Consider the following 19,496-nt stretch of genomic DNA (forward strand, 5'->3'; position numbering starts at 1 on the left):
CCGAAGTCAGCGTGCAACTCCGGGTCAAGATCTTCAAAAGAACTCTGAAAAGGAAAATTAAGATAGTAAAGATGGAAATAGAGCTGTTTCCGAAGATGCAAGCAAAGGAGTTGCCATTTAACGCCATCTAAACTCCACCTCCGACTCCACACAAATCCTCAGCAAAATTGTCAGAAAATTTGGAGCTCCCACATAAAATGTGGCATTCCATCTGCAATTTCCCGAGTTGCCCTCTACTGTGAACTAGGGCAATTAAACAAGAATTCCTTGATACATAAGCTGCCAATTGTTGCCCATCAGTGCCAATCCCAAACCCAAATGGGAATGTTATAGAAAGGTAAGAATGAGTTAAAGTTTTCTTTCTTGAATATTTCTAACTATTGAAGACTAAGTGATTTTAGGTGACCTAATTTTCTTTTCAATTTCTTAAAATTAATTTCCAACTTTTTATGTTTTTGTTGGATCTTCAATAATTTCTGAAAACTGCTAAACGCCAGCCGATATTCAGACACTCAATTCCAAATATCAATGGGACCACACTGTGAGCACTGAACATGGCATGCTTCACTGTAAGGCACACAAGTAACCTACTACTTCACATTGTCCATGGATTCATGGTTTGTGTCACTGAACCAGGGAAGGGAAGTGAGAAAATGACAGAGGTTGCAATTCCTGTGGTTAGATGAGAAGTTGTAAATAGAGGGCTGCGTGGTTTTTTGTTGAAGATATGGAGTGGACCAGAGTACTAAGGACAAATCTAAGGTGGAGCACTACACTTGAGGTGTTCTAAATTACAGAAGGTGATCTTTGGGATGTGAAGGCTGGTAAGATGAAAGATGAGGTAATGGGAAAATCTGTCATTGTTCTGTGTGGGAGGAGGAGAGCTAGATGAGATATGCAGAAGTGGGAGAAACCTTGCTGGGAACCTAATGAGTTATGGTTGAAGGGAAACGATTCTTGAGAGAATAGGAGAATCAACATGGAAAGACGGAGAAACTGGGAGAATGGAATGGAATCTTTAAGGAAACACTACCTCTGCAACATTTCTAAATTAGTTCTGATGAAAAGTCACTGACCTGAAACCTTCACTCACTTTCTTCATAGATGCTGCTAGACCTGCAGAGTATCACCAGCATACACGTCTTATTAATTTTAGTTTCATTTGTAGTTATTGTTTATATTTTAGGCATAAAATATAGCTTGTGGATAGTAAAGCAGAATGTTAAAGAATGCAGCAAGATATAGATTATAAACACGAGAAAGTCTGCAGATGCTGGAAATCCAAAGCAACACACACAAAATGCTGAAGGAACTCAGCAGGTCAGGCAGCATCTATGGAAATGATGCAGTCAATATTTCAGACCCAGACCCTTCTTCGGGACTGAAAAAGAAGGGGGAAGATGCCAGAATTAAAAAGTGGAAGGAGGGAAAGGAAGATAGCTAGAATCTGATAGGAGATAAGAATGGACCATAGGAGAAAGGGAAGGAGCGGAGACCCCAGGGGTAGGAGATAGGCAGGTGAGAAGAGGCCAGAGTAGGGAATAGAAGAAGAGGGGAGGGGGAGGGATTGTTCTTACCAGAAGGAGAAATCAATATTTATGTCATCATGTTGGAGGCTACCCAGGTGGAATATAAGACATTGCTCCTTGACCCTGAGGGTGGCCTCATCTTGGCACAAGATGCCATCGAATAACATATCGGAATGGGAATGGGAATTGGAATAACAAGTGTTTGGTCACTAAAAAGTTTCATTTTTTGGCAGATGGAGCAGAGGTGCTCAACAAAGATGGGTTGCAGATATGGGTAGAGGAATGGCAGATGGTGATCTGGATAAATATGAGGGATTGCACTTTGGAAAGTTAAATATAGGGGAAAAATATATAGTAAATATACTTCAGAACCTTAATGTACTGAGGTACCTTGGGGTACAGGTCCTAAAGTGGCAACTTAAGTAGTTAGTGTGGTAAAGAAAGGAGGCAGAAAGCTTGCCTTCATTGGGCAGAGTATTGAATATAAATGTTCAGAAAGTCACATTCCAGTAGTAGGAAACTTTGGTTAGGTTATATTTGGAATAGTGTGTGCACTTCTTGTTAACACATTCCAGTAAGATAGAAGGGTAATAGAAGCAGATATGAAAGTGATATTCAAGAGGCATTTAGAGAAACACATTAACATGCAGAGCATGAGCGATATCGATCATTGGCCGGCTGATGGGATTAATTCAGTTTGACTTCATGGTCAGTACAGACATCACGGATCAAAAGGCCTGTTCTATGCTCTACTCATCTGTGTTCTTTAATATAAGTGAACCCTTTACTGTCATTGTACGAACAGCTACCTTTTGGGTATGAGCAGGTATAACTGAACTTCCAGAATCTGGAATAATCGATTCCCTTATTCCTTTATGGACTACACTGTTTTGCAAACTTTTTTGGCATGACTTTCAGAAATCAGAAATTTGACGTTAGGTCACATATTGCAAAAGATAATTTACCTGGAATGTGCCACACCTTGTGTGACAAAGGCAGCAAGTTCATGGAGGCACCAGAGGCTGTCCAAAGCATAGCAGGGTAGTGCGGTAGCGTAATGGTTAGCATAATGCTGTTACAGTGTCAGCACTTAGATCAGGGTTCAATTCCCCCCACTGCCGGTAGGGAGTTTGTACGTCCCTCCTGTGACCATGTGGATTTCCTCCGGGTGCTCTGGTTTCCTCCCAAATTACAAAGATGTACGGTTAGGGTTAGAGAGTCGTGGGCATGCTATATTGGTGTCGGAGTTGTTGTAACAATTGCAGCCAGCCCAGCACAATCAGCCCTTGCTGATTTGATTTGTCTGTATATTTCCATGTACATGTAACAGCAACAGCTAATCTTTGTAAAACCACACACTGCCCTGATCTGGGAACATGTTGACTTTCCTTCATCATCTCTGAGATCAAATCATGGAATTCCCTATTCAACAATAATGTGGAAATACCTTCACCATGTGGAACACAACAAATCAAAAATGTGACTCACTACCCCATTCTCAAGGGGAATTAGAGAACGGCAATAAATGCTGGTTCCAACAGCACTGTCCACATTCTGTAAATTAATTTAAAATGAAGCCAGATGCAGCAACTCCTTCTCAAATCTGCAAGCAATGCGATATCAGTCATTGTTTTCTGGTCTCCCAAGCCTCTCTCTAAGATGTTTTCAGTACAGTACATTCCTGGCAGCATTCCCTTCCCCTTGCAATTATCTTGATTAGAACAGGAACAACGTATTTCAGTAGGGCATGCTGGTGTATAGTATGATATCAGTTGGCATTCACACAGCTGTCAAAATGTGTTTATTTGATTCAGTAGTTTAGAAGTGTGCTGCTTTTCTGGGTGGGCTCGGAGGTGAGTTTGCCATCTGTATCCTTAATTGATGTCTGTTTTGTGTTGCCTTACTACAGTGTATGCAACTAGCTTCCCTGGCTTCTTGCCATTATTAATACATTTGATGGGTCTGCAGCAGGAGGTCTTCTCAGCACCCATTGCCAATTTTTTCCTGTGACAGTGGGCTTTTAAGTGATTTTCAGAGTCAGGTTGTTATCACTGACGTAGGTCATGAAATCTGTTGTTTTGTAGCAGCAGTACAGTGCAATACATAAACTATACTACATATATATACTACGTAGATGGAGTTCAACCTGGAGAAGTGTGAGGTGGTACACTTTGGAAGGACAAACTCCAAGGCAGAGTACAAAGTAAATGGCAGGATACTTGGTAGTGTGGAGGAGCAGAGGGATCTCGGGGTACATGTCCACAGATCCCTGCAAGTTGCCTCACAGTTGGATGGGGTACTTAAGAAAGCTTATGGGGTGTTAGCTTTCATAAGTCGAGGGATAGAGTTTAAGAGTCGCGATGTAATGATGCAGCTCTATAAAACTCTGGTTAGGCCACACTTGGAGTACTGTGTCCAGTTCTGGTCACCTCACTATAGGAAGGATGTGGAAGCATTGGAAAGGGTACAGAGGAGATTTACCAGGATGCTGCCTGGTTTAGAGAGTATGCATTATGATCAGAGATTAAGGGAGCTAGGGCTTTACTCTTTGGAGAGAAGGAGGATGAGAGGAGACATGATAGAAGTGTACAAGATAATAAGAGGAATAGATAGAGTGGATAGCCAGCGCCTCTTCCCCAGGGCACCACTGCTCAATACAAGAGGACATGGCTTTAAGGTAAAGGGTGGGAAGTTCAATGGGGGACATTAGAGGAAGGTTTTTTACTTAGAGAGTGGTTGGTGCGTGGAATGCACTGCCTGAGTCAGTGGTGGAGGCAGATACACTAGTGAAGTTTAAGAGACTACTTGACAGGTATATGGAGGAATCTAAGGTGGGGGCTTATATGGGAGGCAGGGTTTGAGGGTCGGCACAACATTGTGGGCCGAAGGACCTGTACTGTGCTGTACTATTCTATGTAAATACATATGTGTGTGTGTGTATATATATACATATATTAGTGAGGTAGTGTTCATGGGTTCATTGCCCAATCAGAAATTTGATGATAAGGGGAAGAAGGTGTTCCTAAAGCATTGAGTGTGGGTCTTCAGGCTCCCGTACCTTCTCTCTGATAGTATTAATCAGATGAGGGCATGTCCAATGTGCTGCGTGTCCTTAATGGTGAATACCCTTTTGGAGGCATCACCTTTTCATTGAGCTAATTGTGACTGGGTTTTGAGATATGTACTCCCAATATTCATTGTTTCACTGCACAGTGAAGCAGTGGAGGGCGAACTCAGTAAATATACTTAAGACAATGTTGGGTAGAATTTTGCATAGTAGGGGAGTTAAGGGTTATGGGGAAAAGGCAGGTTGGTGAAGATGAGTCCATAGTCAGATCAGCCATGATCTTATTGAATGCCGGAAAAGGCTCAATGGGCCGAATGGCCCACTCCTGCTCCTATTCCTTGTGTTCTTATGAAACCATCTGGACCCATTAGTCTATGTGATACATTTAGTCTATACTTACATTATTCTCCCTTAAAAATTTTGTCTATTAATGCATCCTATGAACATTAGATGTGAGCCATAAGAAATTCTTGACATTTACCCTGACTCTTAGTGACATCTATAATGTAAAAAGAGCAAAAATCTGCTCATTAACTTACTTCAGTTGTTTTGAACTTTTACCTTAGATCTGAAAATTATCAACTGTTGATGAATAGATGTGAGGATTTCTGGGATTTGGGTAATGATATCAAGGCCAACATGTATTGACTGATCCAAATTTCATTTAGGAAAAGGGTGAGCTGTCTTCTTGAACTAGAACCTTTCTGGTGATGGTAGTACTCGATTGAGTTATATCCCAATAGCATGAATGGCAGTGATGCTACACTACCAGCTGAACTCAATGCCTTCTATGCCCACTTTGAAAAGGGGAATATCACTACAGCTGTGAAGATCCCTGCTGCACCTGATGACCCTGTGATCTTTGTCTCAGTGGCCGATGTTAAAGAGGGTGAACCCTTGCAAGGCGGAGGATCCTGATGGAGTACCTGGTAAGGTTCTGAAAACCTGTGCCAACCGACTGCAGGAGTATTCAAGGACATTTCAACCTCTCACTGCTATGGGCAGAAGTTCCCATTGCTTCAAAAAGGCAACAATTATACCAGTGTCTACGAAGAATAATGTGAGCCGCTTTAATGACTATCGCCCGGTAGCACTCACATCTACAGTGATGAAATGCTTTGAAAGGTTAGTCATGAATAGATTGAACTCCTGCCTCAGCAAGGACCTGGACCCATTGCAATTTGCCTATCACCACAATAGGTCAATGACAAATGCAGTCTCAATAGCTCCTCACATGGCCTTAGACCACCCGGACAATACAAACACCTATGTCAGGATGCTGTTTCATTGACTATAGCTCAGCACTTAATACCATCATTCCCACAATCCTGACTGAGAAGTTACAGAACTTGGGCCTCTGTACCTCCCTCTGCAATTGGATGCTCGACTTCCTTATTGGAAGACCACAATCTGTGGGGATTGGTGATAACATCTCCTCCTCACTGACGATCAACACTGGTGCACCTCAGCGGTGCTTCGCCCACTACTCTACTCTCTCTATACCCATGACTGTGTGGCTGGGCATAGCTCAAATTCTCCCTATTAATTTGCTGATGATACAACCATTGTTGTTAGAATCTCAGATGGAGACGAGACAGCGTACAGGAGCTCGATATGCCAACTAGTGGAGTGGTGTCACAGCAACAACCTTGCACTCAACGTCAGTAAGACAAAAGAGCTGATTGTGGATTTCAGGAAGAGTAAGACGAAGGAACACATACCAATCCTCATAGAGGGATTAGAAGTGGAGAAAGTGAGCAGTTTCAAGTTCCTGGGTGTCAAGATCTCTGAGGACCTAACCTGGTCCCAACATATAAATGTAGTTATAAAGAAGTCAAGACAGTGACTATGCAACACACATCAAAGTTGCTGGTGAACGCAGCAGGCCAGGCAGCATCTCTAGGAAGAGGTGCAGTCGACGTTTCAGGCCGAGACCCTTCGTCAGGACTAACTGAAGGAAGAGTGAGTAAGGGATTTGAAAGTTGGAGGGGGAGGGGGAGATCCAAAATGATAGGAGAAGACAGGAGGGGGAGGGATGGAGCCGAGAGCTGGACAGGTGATAGGCAAAAGGGATACGAGAGGATCATGGGACAGGAGGTCCAGGAAGAAAGACAAGGAGGGTGGGGGGGGGGACCCAGAGGATGGGCAAGAGGTATATTCAGAGGGACAGAGGGAGAAAAAGGAGAGTGAGAGAAAGAATGTGCGCATAAAAATAAGTAACAGATGGGGTACGATGGGGAGGTGGGGCCTTAGCGGAAGTTAGAGAAGTCGATGTTCATGCCATCAGGTTGGAGGCTACCCAGACGGAATATAAGGTGTTGTTCCTCCAACCTGAGTGTGGCTTCATCTTTACAGTAGAGGAGGCCGTGGATAGACATGTCATTCCCATTCCCATTCTGAATAATTCCACATCCCATTCCCATTCTGATAATTCCACATCCCATTCCCATCTGGGAGTTAAGAGGGAAGGAGGGAAGCTGAGAAGCAGGACCTGAAGGGTAGTAATCTCAGAATTGCTGCCTATGGCACATGACAGTGATGGTAGGAATAGAATGAGGTGGCAGATAAATGCGTGCTGAAGAATTGGAGCAGGGGGCAAGGATTCAGGTTTCTGGATCATTGGGACCTCTTCTGGGGAAGGTATGACCTGTACAAAAGGGATAGGTTGTACTTGAATCTGAGGGGGACCAGTATTCTTGCAGGCAGGTTTACTAGAGCTGTTAGGAGTGGTTCAAATTAAAATAGCAGGGGGATCAAACCAATATGATAGAGCTGGGGATGAGCCAGCAGGTTTGCAAATAGATGATGGGTGTAACATGGATGTAAGGAAGGACAAGCCAATGATTGGGTACGAATACGGACACAGCAAAGAGTTATTGTACCACAGAGGCAAAATTCAAAAGGGTGAAGAATGCAGGACTGAAGGTATTGTATTTAAATACGTGTAGCATTCAGAATAAAATGGACAAACTTGTGGCACAATTAGAGATTGGTGGGTATGACATTGTTGCTATCACTGAGTCATGGCTGAAAGAAGATCATAGTTGTGATTTCAACATCAAAGGATATACTTTGTATCGAAGGGACAGGCAGGAAGGCATAGGGGCTGGTGTGGCTCTGTTGGTAAGAGATGGAATTATGTCTTTAGAAAGAGGTGACATAGGGTCAGAGAATGTTGAATTTTTGTAGGTGGAGTTAAGAAACTGCAAGGGAAAAAAACCATTATGGGGATCATAGATGGGCCTCCAAATAATAGCCAAGATGTGGGGTTGAGATTGCAAAGGGAGCTGGAAAAGGCATGTAATAAGGGTAATGTCACAATTGTAATGGGGGACTTCAATATGCAAAGGGATTGGGAAAATCAGGTTGGTGTTAGATCACAAGAGAGGGAATTTGTTGAATGCCTACAGGTTTGCTTTTTAGAGCATCTTGTGCTTGAGCCTAATCGGGAAAAGGCTATCTTAGATTGGGTGTTATGTAATAACCCCAGATCTTATTAGAGAGCTTAACGTAAAGGAACCCTTAGGAGGCAGTGATCAAAATATAATTAAGCTCATACCGCATTTCGAGTGGGAGAAGCATAAGTCACATGTATCAGTATTGCAGTGGAATAAAGGGAATTACAGAGGCATGAGAGAGGAGCTTGCACAGGTGGATTGGAGGAGGATACTGGCGTAGATGATGGCAGAGCAGAGATAGCTGAAGTTTCTGGGAATAGATCAAAAGGCACAGGATGGATATGCCCACAGAAGAAGTTGTTCTTAAGTGGCAGGGGTAGGCAACTGCAGCTGACAGGGGAAGTTCAGGACTGCATAGAAGTCAAGGAAATGCCATATAAGGGAGCAAAAGTGAGTGGGGAGTTGGATGATTGGAAAGCTTTTAAAATCCAACAAAAGACAACTTAAAAAAGCTGTAGGAAGGGAAAAGATGAAATATGAGGGCAAACTAGCCAATAATAGAGCAGGATACTGTAAGTTTTTTCAGTGATATGAAGAGTAAAGGGGAGGTGAGAGTTGAAATTGGACCACTGTAAGATGGTGCTAGTGAGGTAATCATGGGGGACAAAGAAATGGCAGATGAACTTAATGGGTACTTTGCATCTGCCTTCACTGTAGAAGACACTAGCTGTGTGCCAGAGGTCCGTGAGTGTCAGAGAGCAGGGCTGAGTGCCATTGCTATTACAAAGGAAAAAAGTGCTGGGCAAACTCAAAGGTGTTAATGTGGATAAGTCACTTGCACCAGATGGACTACATCCCAGAGTCCTGAGAGAGATTGCTGAAGAGGTAATGGATGCATTGGTAATGATTTTTCAAGAATCACTTGATTCTGTCATAGTTCCGGAGGACTGAAAAATTGCAAATGTCATTCCACTCTAAAGAGAAGAAGGGAAAAGAAAGGAAATGACAGACCAGTTAGCCTAACCTCAGTGGTTGGGAAAGTGTTGGAGTCTATTATTAAGGATGAGGTTTTGGGTAGTTGGAGACTAATGTTAAAATAAGTCAATTTTAACATAGTTTCTGTAAAGGGGAATCTTGCCTGACAAATCTGTTAGAGTTCCTCGAGAAATTAAAAAGCAGGGCTGACAAAGGACAGATAGTGGTTGTCATTTACTTGGATTTTCAGAAGGCGTTTGATAAGGTGCCACATATGAGGTTGCTTAACAAGGTAAAATGTTTGGTATTACAGGAAAGATACTTGCATGGATAGAGGAATGGCTGACAGGCAGGAAGCAGTGAGTGGGAATAAAAATGGCCTTTTCTAGTTGGCTGCCAATGACCAGTGGTGTTCCTCAAGGTCAGTATTGGGACTGCTACTTTACATATTGTTTGTCAATGACTTAGGTAAAGGAATTGATGGCTTTGTGGCAAAGTTTGCGAACAATATGAAAATAGATGGAAGGGTAGGTTGTGCTGAGGAAGCAATGTGATTGCAGCAGGACTTAGACAAGTTGGAAGAATGGGCAAAAAAGTGGCAGATGGAAAACAGTGTTGGGAAATATATGATAATGCATTTGGCAAAAGGAACAATTCCGCAGACTATTATCTAAACGGGAGAAAATTCAAACATCAGAAGTACAGAGGGAGTTAGGACTCCTTGTGCAGACTCCCAGAAGGTTAATTTACAGATTGACTCTGTGGTGAAGAAGGCATATGCAATGTTGGCAGGAGAATAGAATATAAAAGCAAGGAGATAATGTTGAGGCTTTATAAGACACTAGGCATTCTGCACTTGGAGTATTGCCAACAGGTTTGGGTCCCAATTCTCAGAAAGGATGTACTGTCATTGGAGAGAGTCCAACGGAGATTCGTGAGGATGATTCTGGGAATGAAAGGGTTAACATATGAGGAACATTTGGCAGCTTTGGGCCTGTACTCACTGGAAATTAGAAGAATGTATGGGGATCTCATTGAAATCTATCGAATGTTGAAAGGACTAAATAAGGTGGATGTGGAGAAAATGTTTCCTATGGTGGGAGTATCCAGAACTAGAGGGCACAGCCTCAAAACTGAGGGGCGACCTTTTAGAACACAGGTAAGGAGGAATTTTTTAGGCAGAGCGTAGTGAACTTTGGAGTGTTCTACCACAGGCTGTGGTGGAGGCCAAGTCCGTGGATATATTAAAGTGGATGTTAATGGTTTCCTAATTGGTCAGGGCATCAAAGGATATGGTGTTTGAGGTTGAGTGGGATCTGGGATCAGCATGATGGAATAGCGGAGCAGACTTGATGGACTGAATGGCCTAATTCTGCTCTCATGTCTTTTGGTCTTATGGTCTTACGGACTTTTAAACTCAATGCCTCGAATAATAAAGTCATCATGTCATATACCTCTTAGGCATCCTATTAAACTGTGTAGCCACTTTCGGGGAGCTATGAACTTGGACCCCAAGATCCCTTTGCTCATCAATGCAGTCAAGGATCTTGCCCTTAATATTGTACCATCTCTACATTTGACCTACCAAAGAGCTACACTTCAAATTTAGTCAGGTTAAACTCCGTCTGCCATTTCTCTGCCCATATCTGTAACTGATTTATATCCTGATGCCTTCTTTGCCAGTCTTCTACTCTATCCACAACACCACGTACCTTCATATCATCTGTAAATGTACTAAACTACCCATCTCCATTTTCATCCAGCTCATTTATATACATCACAACCAGCAGAGGTCCCAGTACAGATCCCTATTCATTAAAGACCTCACCCACATCCTTCGCTTACAAGTAAAGGACTGGTCTTGAGTGATCCTGCCCTCTACCTAGTTATCTTCTTGCTCTTTCCTCCAGGTGGTTCAGGTTCGTCCCACATCAAAAAGTTGCAGTGTTGGTAGGAAGTTTAAATGGCTAATGTCAATTGTCTGTAGTGCATTACAAATAGAATTTGAAGGGAGTTAATGAAAAGTTGGGAGAATAAAATGGGATTTGTATAGGATAATTGCAAAGCATGTTTGATAGCTAGCAAGGACTTGATGCGTCAAATGTCCTGCTGCCACACAATGTACCTCTATGACTCTCAAAACTGCAGGTGTTGTTAATGCCAGCCACCTGGGTTTGATCTTGCCCAGTTTGATTAAGGCTGCATGTTTTGGAAGGGCCCTCAGCAGGTTGCTAAAGCATGTTTCTAGATGGGGCACTGCTCTCAACAAGTAGAATTGCCTAAAAATAACTGTATGCTTATCATGTGAAAGATTCATGGAACAGCCTGCAAAGTAGCACAGCTAAAGTATACAAACATTAGAAGCTGCAGCTCAATATTTCCTCAAAGATTTTTGTTTGTGTTTTTTCATGTTGCCTTCTGATTCCTTGAGGGTAATTGCCTTTATGAATAGCTGCTTTTAAATTGGGATGATGACATGCAGCTCTGGTTCTTTCTTTGTCGCAGATGGCAGTAGCGTTTCTAAAAAAGATATCAAGCCAATGATCCTTTTCTCTACGGATTATGTTTTCGACTTTTAAAAAAATTGCTTTAGCACTAGCTGTACTCTGCAGAAATGGAACAAGAAACCAACAAACTATTGCCTCCCAGGATTGTGTTTTTGAACTTCCCTTTAGAAAAATCAGATTAGTACCACTTGTTGCAATGCCCTTGACTGGAAAATCCTACGAAAAGTAATGGATAAGCCTTCATCCATCACGGGTAAAGCCCTTCCCACCATTGAATACATCTACACGAAACTCTGTCATAGCAGCATTCAACACCAGAAGGTAAAAAAGCCTCAGAACTCACACCAGCATGTTTGGGAACAGTTATTACTCCTCCACTTAATTTCATTTGCCCTAGTACTGAAATGTTCCCACACCCTATTGACTCACTTTCAAAGAATCTGCATTTCATGTTCTCGATATTTGACATTTATTTATATGTTTGTTTGTTTGTTTGTTTGTTTATTTATTTATTCACACAGTTTGTTGTCTTTTGCACACTGGTTGAACACCCAAGTTGCTTCAGTCTTTCATTGATTCTGTTATGGTTATTATTCTATAGATTTATTGAGTATGCCTGCAAATCAATGAATATCAGGGTTGTATATGGTGACGTATATGTACTTTGATAACAAATTTGCTTTGAACTTTGAGGAAAAGCTCAGACAGGTGAGAGTGTATTAGGACTAAAGAAATTACTTTAATACCCAGCATCACAAATAACTTCCAGGAGACGCAAGAAGATAACTGGGAAGAAAGTAGGATCACTCAAGGACAATCCTTTACTTGTCAGCGAAGGATGTGGATGAGGTTCTTAATGAATACTTTACATCAGGATTTACTGAGAAGAAGGACATGGAGGATAGGGAGATCATTGCCAAGTGATGTGATATACCAGGGCATTTCAAAGTAAAGGTAGAGGTAGTGTTGAGTTTCTCAAAGAGCATAAAGGTCCCCAGGTCTAATGGGATATACCCAAGATTATTGAAAGAGGCAAGAGAAGAGATTGATGGGGCCTTGTCCAATATCTTTATGTCGTCTCTAATCGCAGGTGAGGTCCCAGAAGAATGGTGAGTAGCTAGTTTTATTCCACTATTCAAAAAGGCAACCACGGTTAATCCAAGAAACTATGTACCATGAGTCTCAAAGCAATGATAGTCAAGTCAAGTCAAGTCACTTTTTGTTGTCATTTTGACCATAAACTGCTGGTATAGTACACAGTAAAAATGAAACAATGTTCCTCCAGGACCATAGTGCTACAGGAAACACCGGAACAATCCCGGAATTTGAAACAGCACACAAGATGGTGGAGGAACTCTGTAGACCAGCAAACATACATGGAGAAATTGACTGCTGATGTTTGAAGTTGAGACCATTTTCTGGCCCATGTTTTTTGATAGTATCAATGAAAAGAACCTGCCACTTAAAAAGCAAAATACTGCTGATGAACAAAATCTGAAATCGTACCAGAAATACAGGAAATACCGTGGAGTCCAAGTTATTGGTTATATTTAAAGCAAAGATTGATGGGTGTCAAAGGTTATGAGGGAGAAGGCAGGAGAATGGGGTTCAGAGGGATAATAACTTAGCTATAATGGAGTAGAGGAGCAGACTCAATGGGCCAAATGGCTTAATTCTACTCCTACATCTGATGGCCATTGGGTCTAATACTCAGCAGAGCAGGCAGCACCTCTGGGGTGCTTCCAGCATTTTCTTTCTTTACACTCCCCTCCCCCGCCCCCACCGCCATCTCCACAGAGGTCACTCAGAGAACCAATCTAAATGGGGACAAAAAAGAAGCACACGCTGTTTGAATGATTCTAGGAATGATAGGCATTACATAAATGGGTAGACTGGGAAAACAAGGGTTGTTCTCCATTAGAGTAAGTTTGGTAGACAATCTCACGGGAAGGTCTAGATTTAATGGCTAAAGTGAATCTCTTTCCACTGGCAAAAGAGTCAAGAATTTGAGGGCATTACATGAATGTGATTGGCAAAAGAACTGAATAATGGAAAATATTCAGATAACTTGGTTATGATTTGAAATGCATTGCAGAGGAGAATGATGTTAGATTCTGATGGGGGTTGATGGGAATGAAGGAGAATGAACTAGGGTTGGTGTAGGATTAGAGCAAAGAGTGCTTGAAAATTGGTATTGACAGTGCATCAAAGGCTTTGTTTCCATCCTGCACAATTCTGACTCTAGGGGAATTTGCAGATACTGTAGCTGAGATCCTATATTCCAGGGATGGTCTTGTCCCGGATGATCAGGTTTTCTGTGTATTATTGAAGGATCCTAAACTAGTTTCCATAAAATATATACAGCAGTTGAAAAGGAAGTAGATAATAACTTGGTGGGAAAAGAAAATTGAAGAGTATGTGGACGTGACGGAGGTTTCAGATCAGCTCCTACATGGAACTGACATAGATGCGATGGGCTGAATGGTTTCATTTTATATTTACCCCATCCTCCGATTTTGCGGTTTTATAGGTGAAGCATTGTGCTTGAAAGTATAAAAACACAGAGGTGCTGCATGGGTGCAAGTTAGGGAAAACTTCTCCAGTTTTGACAAAGTATCTTCAGTCCAAAACATTAACTTTGCCTCTCTTCTTCAGAGGCTGCGAGTTTCCAACATTTTCTGTTGAATATTTTAGTTTTCTAGCAGCTGCAGTTTCTTTGATTATCAAAGAAATATACAAAGAGAGTGAAATACAGCTTTAGCATGAGTCAAAAGGAAAGATTTTGCTTTGACCACCTGTTATTTACATACTGCATATTGTTTAACCTTGACACATTCCACTCTCATGCTGAATTTGAAACCCAGTGAGTGTTATTGATAGACTGCAAAGTTTGGAGCAGTTTTCTGCCACTGATAATAAATGTACTGGCCATTAGTTGATGTATTGCAGTGGGGCTGAGGTTAGAAATCTGGCTGGGCATCAGATTTTTCACCAAAGGTACTATTCTGTGTCCCTATACCACAACAGCTGCTTCAACATCCTGAACTTAGAATACTACAGAAAAGCACAGGCCCTTTGGTGCTCAGTGAACATGGTGGAGGTACTTGTGACTCACTGAAAAATTTGTGACCAGGAGCATTCATCTTGTCATCGACATTTAAAGTGCAAACACGACTACGACTGTCACTGAAAATTCGAAATAACTGCAGATGCTAGATACGTGATATATAGACAGAAAATGCTTAGAAAACTCAATAGGCCAGGCAGCATCTATGGAAAGAGAAAGAGTTATTGTTTCATATTGGTGACCCTTCATTGGAGACAAAAAAAGAGAGAACGAGTTAATCTAAATAGCATAGAAGGTGGGGAAGCAAAATAAGTGGAACGAGGAGAATGTCTGTAACAGGGGAAAAAAGATGTCATCACTCAATGGACAACTGTTGGGTTCAAGTTAAGTACCATTGCCATATTCCCAGAAACCAGAAGGGTCTTTTTTTTCACCTGTATCATTTGCTGCTCAAAAATCAAGGAAAGACAGAATGACAGACTTCAAGGTATATTTAGACTGTAAGTCAATTAGGCATAAGAGTAGAATTAGGCCATTCAGCCCATTGAGTCTGCTCCACCATTCCATCATGGTTGATTTATTAACTTTCTTAACCTCATTCTCCTGCCTTCTCCACATAACTTTTCAAGGTAATCTTACTAATCAAGAACCTATCAACATCCATCTTAAATACACCCAGTGACTTGGCTTCCACAGCTGTCTGTGGCAATGAATTCCATCCATTCACTACCCACTAGCTAAAGAAATTTGTCCTCACCTCTGTTCTAAAGGGACGCCCTTGTATTCTGAAGCCGTACCATCTGGTCTTAGACTCCCCCACTATCGGAAATATCCTCCCCATGTTCAATTTACCTAGGCCTTTCATCCTTCACTAGGTTTCAATGAGATCTCCCATCATTCTTTTAATCTCCAGCAAGTTCAGGCCCAGTGCCATTAAACACTCCCCATACAAGTAATTTTCTCAGATTTCCGGTACTTGATGCTTCTGTATTTGAAATGTTTTCTTTTCCCTGTGCCCCATGTAGCAACTATGCCCCACCTAACTCCCGTTCATCTAGGGTAAACTGGCATTGACCCGCCAACTCTGTAATCGCGTTGGTGTGGATACTGTGTGATTGCACCCCGGTACAAGCCCATGACATAAAATATCAGACAGTACACAATAAGCAAGTAAATGATTACACTTTATAATTATTTCTCAGTGATGGGTTAGTAGAAACAAATGAAATAAAGGCGTCAAATTTAGTAAATTTATCAGTTCTGTGCACAAATAATTCGTTGGAGCTCACGATATCCCGTATCCTTTCCTCTCATCGATCTCCTCCGAACTCCATCGACCTTCAGCTGGGATCACTCCCGGTGATCTACGAGAGCGCTCGACTCATGTCCGACCTCTTCTCTTCTCCTCGACCAAAAGCCCGTGCTTCTCCTCTGGCTTCTGCACATCCAGATAGAATAACATGACTTCCATTGACTAGCAAATGAATACAAGTCCCGTTATCACTAATTATAACCCAAACATGCTGCTACGGAGAACCCCTTACTCAGCAGTTAAAATTACAGAGAAGCCATTTTGTAAGCCTTAACAATTAACATTACAATTGGTATTACTGAGAACCCTACACCCATATGTGTTAATACTTGCAAAATTTTCATTGTTCATCTGCACTGTCACTTTAGCTTAATAAGCACCACTGTTGGGTGATGAGAGAAGGCTGATGAATTCCAAAGGCTGGCATTCTGCTAGCACACTCTAGCCGAGAGTCAGGCCTTCTCTTTGTGACAGTTAACACTGACTTGTGCTTTCACTATGAACAGTCACTTGTAAGGGACAGCATGATTGCACAGAACTGATATTAACAAGAGATAATGGTTGATACTGTCAGGAACAAGAGAAAATCTACAGATGCTGGAAATCTGAGCAACACACACAAAATGCTGGAGGAACTCAGCAGGTCAGGCAGCATCTATGGAAAAGAGTACAGCCAATGTTTCAGGCCGAAACCCTTCGGCAGGACTGGAGAGAAAAAAAGTTTTGAAGTAGGTTTAAAAGGTGGGGGAGGGGAGAAAGAAACAAAGAAACACAAGGTGATAGATGAAACCTGGCGGGGGAGGGATGAAGTAAAAAGCTAGGAGGATGATTGGTGAAAGGGACAGAAGGCCATGGAAGAAAGAAAAGGTGAGAGGAGCACCAGAGAGAGGCAATGGGTGGGTAAGGAGATAAGGTGGGAGAGAGAAAGGGGATGGGAAATCGTGAAGAAGAGTGGGTGTGGGGGCATTACCAGAAGATTGAGAAATTGATGTTCATGCCATCAGGCTGGAGGCTACCCAAACTTAATATAATGTGTTGTTCCTCCAACCTAAGTGTGGCCTCAACAGGACAGTGGAGGAGGCCATGGATGGACATATCAGAATGGGAATGGGAAGTGAATTAAAATGGGTGGCCACTGGGAGATCCTGCCTTTTCTGACAGATGGAGCAGAAGCGACCTATGTCGGGTCTCGCTGATATACTGGAGGTCACACTGGGAGCACCAGACACGATATCTGTCATAGTTATTTCATGCCATTACTGGAAGAAATCAATTCCCAGTAACTACTGCACTATTTGAGAATAAAATCACACATGGTGACCAATTACTTAAGGCTACAAATACAACCTTTTGATCCAGTTTTCGTCACTAAGTCAGTAATGCACCATATCATTACATCTGAAAAATACAATGTCATAATGGCTCCAGTTATAGGGTTTAGATTATGAAACTATTTCACCGGTCCAACTTCTCAATGCTTGGGACATCCAACCAAAATAAGTGCAACAAATTCAAAACGTGCAGTTAAGGGTTCAGATATTTTCTAATCCAATTAAGGCATCTCCCTGTTAATGCAAATATCTGATTAGCCAGTCATCTGGCAGCAACTCAGTGCTTAAAAGCATGCAAACATAGTCAAGAAGTTCATTTGTTGTTCAGAACAATCATAAGAATCTTGAAGGAATGTGATCTAAGTGGCTTTAACCCTGGAATGATCTTTGGTGCCAGACAGGGTGGTTTGAGTATCTCAGAAACTGCTAATCTCCTGGGATTTTTACACACAACAGTCTCTAGAGTTTGCAGCGAATGGTGCAAAAAAAAAACAAAATGTAAATGCAGATTTCCAGCATCTGCAGATTTTCTCTTGTTTGTATCCAGTAAGCGGCAGTTCAGTGGCTGAAACACCTTGTTAATGAGATAGGTCAAAAGAGAATGGCCAGACTAGTTCAAGCTGACAGGAAGGCAATAGTTAACTCAGTTAACTGCTCATTAAACAGTGGTGTTGAGAAAAGCGTCTCTGGATGCACAACATGTTGAACCTTGAAGTGGACGGGCTACAGCAGTGGAAGACCACAGACACTCAGTGGCCACTTTATTCGTTATAAGAGGTTCATAGTAAAGTGGGCACTGAGTATAGATTATTCCAATGAATTTCAATGAAAATTTGAGGATCAGCATCCTAACTTTAGTCTTAATATATTACAGGTCTTAGAGCAATAGCACTAAATTCGGTGATTACAATAACAGACCTGTCAAGTTTACATATTAACTACTCCTTACACATTACCTATTAACTGCATATTAGCAATTTACTCCTCATCTTTTTTTCTCCAGTGCTGTGGAAAGGTCTCGGCCCAAAACATCGACTGCTTACTCCTTTTCATAGATGCGGCCTGGCCTGCAGAGTTCCTCCAGCATTTTGTGTGCATTGCTTGGATTTCCAGCACCTGTAGATTTTCTCTTGTTTGTGATTGCATATTAGCTGGCCAGTTCTCATGCAAGTTCTTCAGCCTGAACACTGCCTCTGCTTCTTTCCCCACAAGTCCTGCCTGACCTGTTGGATATTTATTGTTTTCTTTCACATTCTCAGCACCTACATTTCATTTGCATTTGCATTTCCATTTCCCTTTGTTTCCTTTAAGATTTAATAATTTTTCAGCCAATTATTTTCTTTTAGCATCTTACCTGCTTTAGATCCTTAAGGCTTCCCTCCAATTTTTCTAAAGTATTCAATTTTATTGTTTCTGCTTAACTGTCTGGATCTTGTTTGTTTTTGTGTTCATCTCAATTCTACAGTTAATTTAGATTGTACATTTAATTTGCTGAGAGACATTTTGAAACATTTGGTATGACAAATGTTTTTTTCCCTCCAGCGTTATTTTCCAGTTTATCTTCCCCAGTTCATGGCTCATTACCGTAAAATTATCTGAAATCTGGGACATATACTTGATGACTTCTGTTTGCAGTCAGCCTTGCTATGTGAAATCTAATGACATTTTTCAATCACTAATTCTCAATTGTTCTCCAAATTCAAAATTCTGTACTATTTTCAGCTCAATATTAAATGGCTAAAAAAAAAATCCCTCCCTGAAGCCTATGCACCAAGAAAATGAAAAGAATCCTAAGGCAATATGCAGCTTAGATGAATCTGAAAAAGGCAGCATGCATCAGTGATCTGAACATCATTAACTGAGCATTTTGATCCCTTCTTGGCAATGGGAACAAAAACTAAAAGTTACTGCTGAATAATTTGCTGAAAGTCTCTGAAGTAACGAGAGAAAACAAATTGTTGAAAAAAAAATCAATTCTGTGATTCTACTGCATTGTAATAAGTTTAGGATATTTAAAAGGATTTGCAGCTGAACAACAAACAATTCACTGGAACTCAGAGGGTCAAGCAGCATATGTGGAGGAATGGCATTGTCACTGACCTTGGTCAAAACCCAGAAGGACCCGATGAGGATTTTGATCCAAAATTTCATAATTCCTTTCCTCTGAGTTCCTCCAGTAGATAGTTTGTTGGTTAATAAATAGTAAATAATTATGATAGGATAGCCAATTGAAGCACATTTAATAGAATCATATTCACAGAAAAATACAACATAGAAACCGGCTCTTTGGCCTAACTAATCCATGCCGAA

Source organism: Mobula hypostoma, chromosome 7, assembly GCF_963921235.1.
Source record: "Mobula hypostoma chromosome 7, sMobHyp1.1, whole genome shotgun sequence".
Classification (NCBI taxonomy): Eukaryota; Metazoa; Chordata; class Chondrichthyes; order Myliobatiformes; family Myliobatidae; genus Mobula; species Mobula hypostoma.